Below are 11,871 nucleotides of genomic sequence, written 5' to 3'. Positions count from 1 at the left end.
GAGGGAGGGAGGAAGGAAGGGAGGAAGGGAAGGAGGGAGGAAGGAAGGAAAGAAGAAATAAAGAGAAAGGAGACAGACAGACAGACAGACAGACAGACAGAAATGGAGATGGACTGGAAAAACTAAATATCTGAGTGAGAAAACTCAAGGGAAAGTCTTACATGTAGAATGAAGTAGAAAGTAGAATATCTGGACTTGAAGATACAGTAGAGGATCAAGACAAAATATATAATAAATAAATAAATACATAAAAAAACCAAAATAATTAAAGCATAAAAGGGAAGGAACATTAGGAAATGTGAAGCACCATCAAAAGACCAAATCTTCCAATTATCACTGTAACTAAAGAATAAAAATGTAAGGTCAATGCCATAGACCAAATCTTTACCTTCCCCTAAGGTAGGGAAAGACATACCCCACATATACAGGAAGCACACAGAACTCTAGCTAGACAAGACCAGGAAGGAGCCACTCCGTGGCACATCATAGTTAAAACACTAAATATACAAAAGAAAAATGATGACGACTGCAAGAGAAAAAGCGTAAGTCATATATAAAGGGAAACCTATCAGAATATCATAAAAGGCATACTAATGCAATTCAAAACAGAGAGCAACACAAACTAACAGGTGATTTCTACCCTCCACTTTCTCCAGCCAGGGTGATCCAGTAGTCAGGTGACTGAATCTGTGCCTGGGTAAGCTCCAGGCAGCTGCGCACCACCCCAAAGACACTACTGGACAATAGCAACATGTCGACCTTACCCTTCTCTCATACCTCTCATTGCCTTCACATCTCCAGTTCAGGCTCTCTCCACAGCACAGGTTCTGCTCTGCTTTTATCTTTCTTACCTCGTCATCACACACTTGTTCATCATAGTGGCTCCCACTGCATATGCCATAAGCAGCCTTTAACCATTCATTTTAAAGGAAAAAATGTAAATAAGCATAATTTAAGTATAAATTAAGTAAAATAATAATAAGTATATAAAACATTAATAGAGCTTTCAATGTTCGGTAGCATTTGAACTTGAGCTTTTTTATTGAAGATGCCATTGTCTTTATTTCAGCATATCTACTCTTACAGATTTGTGGAAACAAGGCACTGTGAGATAAATGGCCAAAGAAACACAGCTACCAATGATTTACTAGAGTTAATGTACTTTTAGTTATTTTATTTTATTATGTACATGAGTGTTTGCCTGCATGAATGTATATGCACCATTTGTGTGTCTGGTGCCAGAAGAGGGTGTCAGAGCCCCTGAAACTAAAGAGAAACAATTGTGTGCTACCATATAGGTGCTAGAAATGAAACTCAGGTCCCATGCAAGAGCAGCAGGGGCTCTTAAGCCCTAAGTTACCCTCCAGCCCCTAGAGTTATTTTTTTACTTTTTATTTTTGTATCTTTTGGATTTTCGAGACAGGGTTTCTCTATGTAGCCCTGGCTTTCCTGGAACTCACTTTGTAGACCAGGCTGGCCTCGAACTCAGAAATCCACCTGCCTCTGCCTCCCAAGTGTTGGGACTAAAGGTGTGCACCACCACTGCCCGGCTAGAGTTACTTAACATTTACCTTTTCAATAAAATTCAGTTGTTCCTAGGAAACTCGTGAATTTATGTAACACCCTAAATTACTAAAACGGTGTCTTTAGGTTACATGTAGAGTGCATTCTGTCTTCAACAAGATATATTAATATTTCTACTTAAAAATAATTTTAGACTACAAAGGAAATTGGTTAACATTTCCATATTGTTACATGGGACATAAGGGAGTTTCATAGTTTAAAATGAGAACGTGGTGAGTGGTGCATGAGGTAATACTTTGACCTACATCACTCCTATATGATTTGACCTTTTGATGTCTTGGCTAGCTAATTTTCCTTAAAAATTCATTGTTAGATTATCCAGCAAGACATCCCTACAGTCCTGATTGGCAGCCTCTCCCATGTGGTATTTACATTTCATTTCTCTTGCAGATGTAGGAAGCAGGAGGTCCTCTGTGAGGAAGGTATCCACTGCATTATGGTCCCTTTTTACTTAAATGTCTGTGACACTCTTTCTATTTAAAATATCTGGGGGAAATGTATAAAACATAGAATAAACAGCAATTGTATAATTTTATGGATTTCATAGTAAGAAATATGTGGCTATTGCTTTTAATTGATTTAAACTTTTTCTCTAATATTGGCACTTTAATAAAAAATAAGCTGTCATCTAACAGGAATATACCTTTATGTTTACATTCACAATATAAAAAGTGTAAGTGTATACATGACATAATTGCATAAATGCACACACACACACATAAATAGAGAGAGAGAGAGAGAGAGAGAGAGAGAGAGTTCTTTAAAAGGGGATGTAAAACTGTAATGTCTTTTCGGAGCCCACAATAGCAAAAAGATTTAGTTCATACTAATCCAAGATTTTAGCTTTGTGGTGGCTTAGATTATTTTTTATTCATGTTCCTTGCCCAGTGCATTAAAAGAAAAAAAAATCAGACTAATTTTCTGAGCCACAAAGCCTGGCCCTAGTCAACTATTTCAGGTTGTGGAAATGCTGAATAGGAGAGACATGAATAAAATTTTGAGCGCTTTGCTAGGACTATAAAATTCCTAATAGAATGCAGATTCTTTTCTTGAGGCAAGTATTCTTATGTGTAGGTGTGGTGAAATTCACATGCATAAAATGTCTGTATAATAGAGTTGTATAGACCTCCATATGTACATTTTAAGATGCAGTTTCGATGTGGTCAAGAGTAATTCCCTCTATCATACACTCTTATTATATCTGAAACCATTATGTGCCTTGAGCACTTGGTTAATCTGTAGCTTAAATTCTGCATCAGCCAGGTGTCCTCCCAAGGTTCACATAAAAATTGAGCCTCGTTTAAGTGTGAAATAATCCTGTTGCTTCTATCTGAAAGTGAATGACCCCAGGATTAGATCAGATAAAACACACTCAAGCTAAAGTGCGTAAGGTGGATTATGCAAGAAAAGAGGATTTAGGGAAGAATGGATCCACAACTTTTTGTTAACACAGAGAATGGCAGCTTTTGTAAGCAACATTTGTGGAAACTCAACCAGAGCTTGAGAAGCTCTGCTTTTGTTGTGCGTTTCTCTGCATACATTTGCTTTGTAGTTAGGCATGCTAACTTCGGAAGCCATGCTGGGCTGGGACTCATGCTCATTTTGCCTAATGAAAGGCTGAGGATGTACTTTCACGCATATGTTCTTATTCTGTCTCCTTTGAAGTTTATTAAGCTCTCCTGCAAGACCTGAAGTTCATTTGGTTGTTATTATCATGACCACAAATTAAGTATCTGTTCCCTGGGGAGTGATAAGCTTCAGTATAAGCTATACTTACTATAACATTTACTTAATTCCTTACATACTGCTACTTACTCTTAAGATATAAAACATAAGACACCTATAAATATCTTTGTCTATTGCGGTACATCTTGAACTTAATGTTATACTTGTGTAATTATTAATGAACTATTGCACCTTCTCAAAGTTACAAGTTTATGTATAAACCTATATGCATATACCTATTGCTAGAGATAATGAGAAAGAAATAATAGTTACATAGGCAAGAGATGATTTAAACATTATAGCAATGTTTTCCATTAGAATTTACAATCATAATTCTATGCACCTTTCTGAGCTACAGTTTTTCCATTATGATAAGGAACAGTCTGTCATCCAGTACCTGCCAGGTATCATACTGAAATGACATTAAATGCTTATATTTGACATGCTTGGTCTAATATCTCGAATATATCAGTCTTCTCAGTGGAGAGAGTAAAAGAGACTTTTGATTCTGTTGATCCTAGTTTGTAATACGACCACTTGGAGAATATCTGGGAGAATATCTATTTATCAAGAAATTAAAGTCTTTTCCACTTAGTCACCTTTATCTTATTAAAATAAAGTTGTTGCCCTGTTATGTATTTCCTTATCTAACAAATTCCCAAGTATTAGATATCAGTATTAGATAGATTAGATTAGTACTTCTCAATATGTCCTTTTAGCTATTTTTAATAATATTGTAGTTAAAAGAGACAATAAAGTAGATATTTCCAAAAATATAAGCAATGCTTGAGATCTGTATATACAAACTACTTCTTAAAAAAATTTTGTAGTACTAGTGATTGAACCTTATGCATGTTAGACAACCAGTCTACCACTGAGCTATAGCCTTTGATGGAGAATCTCTTATTACAACTGGAGTCTCAATAAGAGTCTAATAAATGCAGATGCTTCCAAATTTTATTTTGCTATAATTTGTCACTGTAAAAAAATTAAATATTTGCCTTCCAAAAAATTATTGTACGTTCATACATTGGAAGAGAAATTACTGTACTACATGTAGAACAAAATGTGACTCAAAATCTAAAGAAATATATAAATGCTGTAAAACAGCTCTCCTGATGACCACAAATTATAATTTTTACCAAGATAATATTTTATTATTATGTTTATTTTATGACTTACCTTAAGTGCCTTAACATTTGCATAATAAACTTAAGACTTACAAATTAAAATATTAGAGGATGATAAATAATTCCTTCAAAGCTAATTATTGATTGCAATAATATTCATTAGGTAAAGAGTGCATACATTTTTCAAAGGCGCGTAGTGATCTAATGTTTGTCTATCTGCTAGAAGATTCCTAAATATGCTATGCAAAGCTACAGAAAGTAAAACCTGAGTTTGAGTCCCAGATCCCACATGGTAGAAGGAGAGAAATATCAAGTTGGGATTGATAGAAGTGACATGGAAGTACAAGAGAGAAGACAGTCCCCTTCAGAAATGGATTCTTTTTTTTTTTCTTTTTTTTTTTTTTTTTTTTTTTGGTTTTTCAAGACAGGGTCTCTCTGTATAGCCCTGGCTGTCCTGGAACTCACTCTGTAGACCAGGCTGGCCTCGAACTCAGAAATCTGCCTGTCTCTGTCTCCCGAGTGCTGGGATTAAAGGCGTGCGCCACCACGCCCGGCTTTAGAAATGGATTCTTTCTTTAATTAGGTAGCTGCAGAGCAGAAGTCTCTCTGTGGAATGAGACTGTGCGTGCACTGCTAAGTGCTGTGGGATGCTTGTTTGTTCATTCATTTCGTTGGTTGGTTTTGGTTTTAATTTTATTCTTCTCTCATGTATTACATCCCAACCACAATTTCTCCTCTGTTCTCCCCTGCCAACCTTCCCCACCTCATGTGGGTGCCCAGTCCTCTTCCCTTCAGAAAAAGAACAGGCCTCCAAGGGATATCAACCAAGCATGGCATGTCAAGTCGCCTATAATCTAGGCTCCTCCCTCATATTAAGTCTGGATGAGGCGAGTGAGTAGGGGAACAAGGGTCCCAAACACAGGCAAAAGTGTCAGAGACAGCCTACACTCCCACTGTTAAGAATCCCACAAGAACACAGAACAAAACTACACAACGTATGCAGAGGGCCTAGGCAGTCCTACGCAGGCAGCCTGACTAGTTGACTCTGGGATTTCTTGTGGTGTCCTTGACTCCTCTAACTCAAGAACTGTAGATCCTTCTTTCCCTTCTAACAGGATTTTCTGAGCTCCGCCTAATGTTCAGCTAAGGGATTTTGCATCTGTTTTCATCAGTTGCTGGATTAAGCCTCTAATGACAACTGGGCAAGGCTCTAATGTGTAGTAGAATATCATTAGGAATCATTTCATTGATTTTTTTTTTATCTATCTATCTACCTATCGATCGATAGATCTATTTATCGATCTGTCTATTGCCATGTTTGGTTGTATCCCAGGCCTCTGGGTTATCCAGCCTCTGACTCTGGGCCCTCCAGGCAGTACCAGGTTTGGGCTTCAACTTATAACATGGGTCTCGATATGGACCAGACATTGGTTAGATATTACCACAATTTCTGTGCCACCTTTACCCCAGCACATCTTATAGGCAAGCTTTGTTCTATTATGGGTTGAAGGTTTTGTGGCTGATTTGGTACCCCAGTCTCTCCACTGGAAGTCTTGCCAGGTTAGAGGAGATGGAGTCTTAGCTAGGGCCACCCTCCTACATTCTTGGGAGTTTCCACTGGACTAAATTTCTAGCTTATCCCAGTGTTTTATGGGATCAAAATGGGGAACTTTGGAGATGGAAGACTCTACCTGCAGGTCAGTCCCCTGCAGTCTGGAAGTGGTAGATACTAATTGATAAGGGGTAGATCCCCTTATCAGAAGCTCCCATGGGTGTTACCAGCTTTCCTGACTAGAGCTTTTCCATCCACTTGAGGCTTTTAGTTGGAATTAACCCTTCTGACATGACTTCTCCAAGTCGTCCTTTAACATCCACACATGTGTTATGGTATACACACACAATATACATATACATATGTATATATATATGTATGTATGTATGTATGTATATATATATATATATATATATATAAAATACATAGATATGCACATATTGACACAAAATGAATGAATGAATATTAAAAAGTATTTAAAACAAATCCTGTACCCAAAAGAAGTTTGAAAATATTTTAAAATGAGTAACAATGGAAATACAACATATCAAAATGTCTGAGATGAAAATGAAGATAAGTTTATATGACTAAATATTTCATTTGAAAATTAAAAAGTTCTTAAACCAGTAACTTCAGTTCCTATAATACAAAACAGAAAAGAAACATGCTCCCAAGGATAGCACATGAATTAAAATAAAATAGATCAAAAAAGAAATCAATCAAGTAAGTAACAGAAAATCAAAAGGGAAAATCAGAAGCGGCTTCAGCCTAGAAAGATCATAACAAAGGAAATAAATGTGGATTATAGAAGCTAATGGGTGAAAACACCACTTAAAAGTCTAAAATGTCTAAATGATATCAGAATGCTCTGAATAAATGTTTGGCAATAAGACTGACAGGTAAAACGGACGTACTGTATCTGTGCACAATGGTTCTGCATGATCGAAGACGTGGAAACATTCCCCTACTAATTTTATGAGGTCGATAGTACTTTGAACTTTAAAAAATAAACAAACAAACAAAACAGTAACAGACAATGAGAGCAACAACAACAAAAACACCAGCAAAAAAACCCTACCAGTATCCTTCTTGAATTAAGAATTTTAAAAAATGAAGTCCAAAAATTGCATAGAAAGATTTTTTTTGTTATATGACCAATTGGAGTTTATTTACATGGGGAATGGCCTAACATCTAATCCAATCAGTACATTTCAATTCTATTAAGAGAGAAAAAAATAAAAGCCACATTATCCATTTTAATGAGTGCTCAGATGAATTTCATATAGCATTCCTCATAGGTTTAAATTAAAGACACATGAAAGAGGAATGATAAGAAATTCAACCCAGAAGAAAAATAATTAAAAAGTACAGTTAACCAAACATTTAATGGTGAAGCGATATATACTTTTCATCTGAAGTCAAAAGGTATTGACATTAATTTTTATCTCTTTTTTTAAACTATTAAACTAGATTTAAAGCAAAGGATCAATAAAATTAGATCAATAAATCAATAAAAATTATTTGGATTCGAAAGGGAAAAGGGCTCCATTTACACAACATACAATGGTTATCTCTGTAGGCACTTTAATATAACATATTGTATAAAAATGACTTAAAGTGATCAGTAAATTTTTTTCCAAAAAATGAAAATGTGGGAAGTATAAAATATTGAGTGTCAGGCTGAGGGTAGTCTCAGTGGTAGAGCACTTATTTAGCATCCTCAAGTCCTTGGGTTGAAGGATCAGCACTACAAAGCAAAAGACAATAATTATTCCTACATATTAAAAATCGCCATTAAAAATAATACTTTTTAATAATAAAAGAATATGTAACACTCAGGAATTAATATTATAAAAGTTAAGAAAAATATTGAAAATAGTTGTGAGAAGTGAAAAAAATCCAATCAAAGAGAAAGACATATGCTACTCATATATCAAAAAATATAACTTTTAATAAAATGTTGACTCTAAAGGCCTGGGAGCTGGCTCAACAGAGAGGAGTATTTTCTGCTCTTACAGAGGATCCTGGTTTGGTTGCCAGCATCCACATGATAGCTCATGAAACATCTATAACTCCAGTTATAAAGGAATCCTACATTGTTTTTTAAACTGTGGACAATAGGCACTCACATTGTACACATAGGTAGATGCAGGTAAATACCCATATAAGTAAAATAAATATAAATAAGGTTTTTTCAGATGTTATTGGTGCTTGAAGAAAAAAAAAAAAAAAAGGCTCAGTGCCTAAGATAGATGCTTTTCATCTGAAGTCAAAAGTTATTGTCAATAATTTTTATTTTTTTAAACTATTAAACTGGATTTAAAGCAAAGGATCAAGAAAATTAAATGAATAAATGCATAAAAACTATCTAGATTCAGAAAGGGAAAAGGGATCTATTAACACATCATACACCTTTCACTTGTTTCCACCATCTATGTGCAGGTTTACAAACATGTGAAACTCCAGTTCTAGAGGATCCAAAATTATCTTCTGGTCTCATGGACACTGCATGTATGTGTACAGACATACACACAGTCGAACACCCATAAACATAACATACAAAGAAATATCTTTTAAAAGGTGTTGACTGTAGGTTTAATGCAAATCCAGAAAGAGGAAAATCCAAGAATCATTTAGAAGAACGTAACAAGATTTTAAAGTTCTTATATAAAAGAGGAAATAATAACAGATAAGAGATTAAAAAAAAAAATAACGAAATTTGAGCAGCATTTCCAAACTTCAGGGCTATTGTAAATCTGTTTCCCTGTCAACATCCTTAGACAAATACACATAAAAGCAGAAGGAAACAAATGAAAGATAGCTCTACATAAATTTCACCATTTTAATTTCAACCCAGGCACAAAAACAACTTAGTAAAGAAAGATGATTATTTTTCTTTATTAAACTGGATTCACCAAATTTTCAGAAACAAAAAATTTAACTCAAACCAGTATTTCATACTACATGGAAAATTCAATCGAAGTGAATAACAGACTTTCACATATGATCTAAAATTACAAAACCAGGAAAAGAAAAATGGAACAAAATATAGCATAGAGCAAGAATTTTGAGATGAAGCGCTAAAGTGCTTATAGACATAAAGCAAGCCTTAATAAGTTGCATTTATGAGTACTAGGAACACTTGTTTTAAAAATATACTAAGAGGGATTAAAATCTAAGTCCTACACTGCCTGAAAGAAAATATTTGGGGGAAAAAAAAGGACATGCTTGGTAACGACCTTGTCTCTAGAATACAAAAAGAGACTTTAAATTTTAATCATAGTTTAAAAACTGTATGAAAGTGATAATGATACACCAACTAAAGCCACACTAAGAAAACCTAGATAGTAATGGTCAGGGAAAGGAGTTCAATGTCATTGTTCTTCAGAGAAGTGTATATTAAAACCACAACAAAGCAACATTCAATATCTCCCATCACACAAAGCAAATACTGGTGCAATTGTAGAATATAAAATTACATAGTACATTGGAATACAACTTTACAATTCCCTAAAAAGTTAAATGTACATTTATTTTTTTATTTTTATAAGGCATTTTTATTAGATATTTTCTTCATTTACATTTCAAATGCTATCCCCAAAGCCCCTTATAACCTCCCCCAGCCCTGCTCCCCAACCCACCCACTCCTGTTTCCTGGCCCTGGCATTCCCCTGTACTGGGGCATATGATGTTTGCAAGACCAAGGGCCTCTCCTCCCATTGGTGGCTGACTAGGCCATCCTCTGCTACATGTGCAACTAGAGACACAGCTCTGGAGGTACTGGTTAGTTCATATTGTTGTTCTACCTATAGGGTTGCAGACCCCTTCAGCTCCTTGGGTACTTTCTTCATCTGTGAACAGAAAACCTGGAGTAACTACAGAAAGCAGGATTGTGATCCAGGACCATGGTAGCAACTAGTTACAGACAGGGAAGTAGCATTATAAAGAGATATGAAGAGGAAAATGGAGAGGGAACCTTAAGTTGGGGAAGAGGAAAGATTAAAATCTCTGAGGATGCCTGAAATAATATAAAGATTCATTACTTATACACACATAAATTCACATATGTTTGTGTTGAATAGTTTAAATGAAGTTATGCCTCTTGGAAGGATAATTTTTCTTTTTAAAGCCATAGACTAATAATATCAGTCATGAGAAACCTTGTTTATAATTGTTGGTAAAGGGAATGCAAGTCGCTCTCAAAATATCTAGGTTATTGCTATTGTCCTCTAGGCATTGCCTTCTAGAAGTTTAAGCCAAGTCCTTATTGCTGAAGATATCACAGTCTCAAGATTTGAGCACTAGGTTCAGAGAATTTGACCTGCAACTGACCCAAAAGCTTCCTTCACAAGAACTAGCTTACATAGTATCAGAAGGTGATAGGCAAACTGCTTAGGGAAGAAAGCAAGCAATAGTCCTACCCAGCTCTGATAGCAATGAAAGACAAATAATGACCAGCAAAGCACAATATTGCTAAAGTTGCAATAGTGGCATTCATATCTTAGAGAGAGCCCACAGCTCTGTAAGTGCACTTAAGGTCTGCTCAGCCGAACAAAAGTCGTTCCTGCAAACCCCCTTGACATGAGGTTATGGGTCTAATAGGAGAACTTACTATAGCTACTTTCCTAAAACACCATAATTTGTAACTGCATTTGGAATACTTATTCCTTTATCCACAAATAAATGTAGATGTCCTCTCATCAAGCACAAATAAAAAACTTTTTAAAAGAAGAGATTTTTACAGAAAGCCACGAGTAGTCAAAATGCAGAGAAATGACTACAGAGTACCCCACATCACCTAACATATCTACAGCCACAACACCTTCATACGAGACTCTGGGAGCACTGTGGGAGACGGGTCAAAGATACCACAAGAATACAGCCCACAGAATCAATTTACCAGGGTTCACAGGGCTCACAGAGACTGAACTGACAAAGACAGAGCCAGCCTGAGTCTGATGTAGTCCCTATGCATACATGCTATGGTTGTGTATCTTGGTGTTCATGTGGGACTCCAAATGGTGGAACTGAGGATTGACAGTTTTGCCTTATCTTAGGACCCTTTCCCTCCCACTGGATTGCCTCATCCAGCCTGCATATAAGGACATGTACCTAGTCTTATTGTAATATGTTACACCATGTTTACTTGAGATCACTGGGAAAGCCTGCTCTTTCCTGAGGGGAAATGGAAGAGAAATGGATTTAGACATGATGCAGGGAGGGGGAGGACTGGGAATAGAGGTGGGAGGGGAAACTGTGGTTTGGGATGTAATATATGAGAGAAGAATATATATAAAAGAAAATAAAAAGTGTGTAAGTACCAAACTACTAGAAAGTTGGCTGAGAGATAGTGTCTTTTAGAACTGAGAAACTACACCCATGAAATCTCAACAATGTGGCTTTCTAAACAAGACGTGAACGCTTCTGACACCAGTTGACATTCTAATATATGTAGGAGCAATGTCATGAGGCTCCATTCCTAGATGCTATAAGCAATTTAAAAATGCTGAAAAATGGAAAATCAGTCTTCCATAGGAGTGAGTTACATACTGGCTATCCAATACTCACAGGTCAGTTCTATTAATATCCACACTGACAACACTGACTGGACTCAGTAGATTGTACTTATATGTTTATTAACTTACATTATATATAATAATAGTTAAAGTAGTAGAGGTAGTCAATTTGGGGGTGGCAAATCTAGGAGGGGTAACATAGACAAGAAGTAGAGGGAAATGATGTCACTATATTTTAATTTAAAGGGGAGGAGAAATTCAGGAGGATCATGGATGAATTAATTATCTGTTAATGGAACTGGTTCATTCAGGTGATATTTTAAACATATTAACAATTTACTCTCTAGTGATTGTATCTTTAAGG

This window comes from Mus pahari, chromosome 10 (assembly GCF_900095145.1).
Source record: "Mus pahari chromosome 10, PAHARI_EIJ_v1.1, whole genome shotgun sequence".
NCBI lineage: Eukaryota > Metazoa > Chordata > Mammalia > Rodentia > Muridae > Mus > Mus pahari.
The sequence above is the reverse complement of the archived record's forward strand: the minus strand, read 5'-3'. Positions refer to the sequence as shown.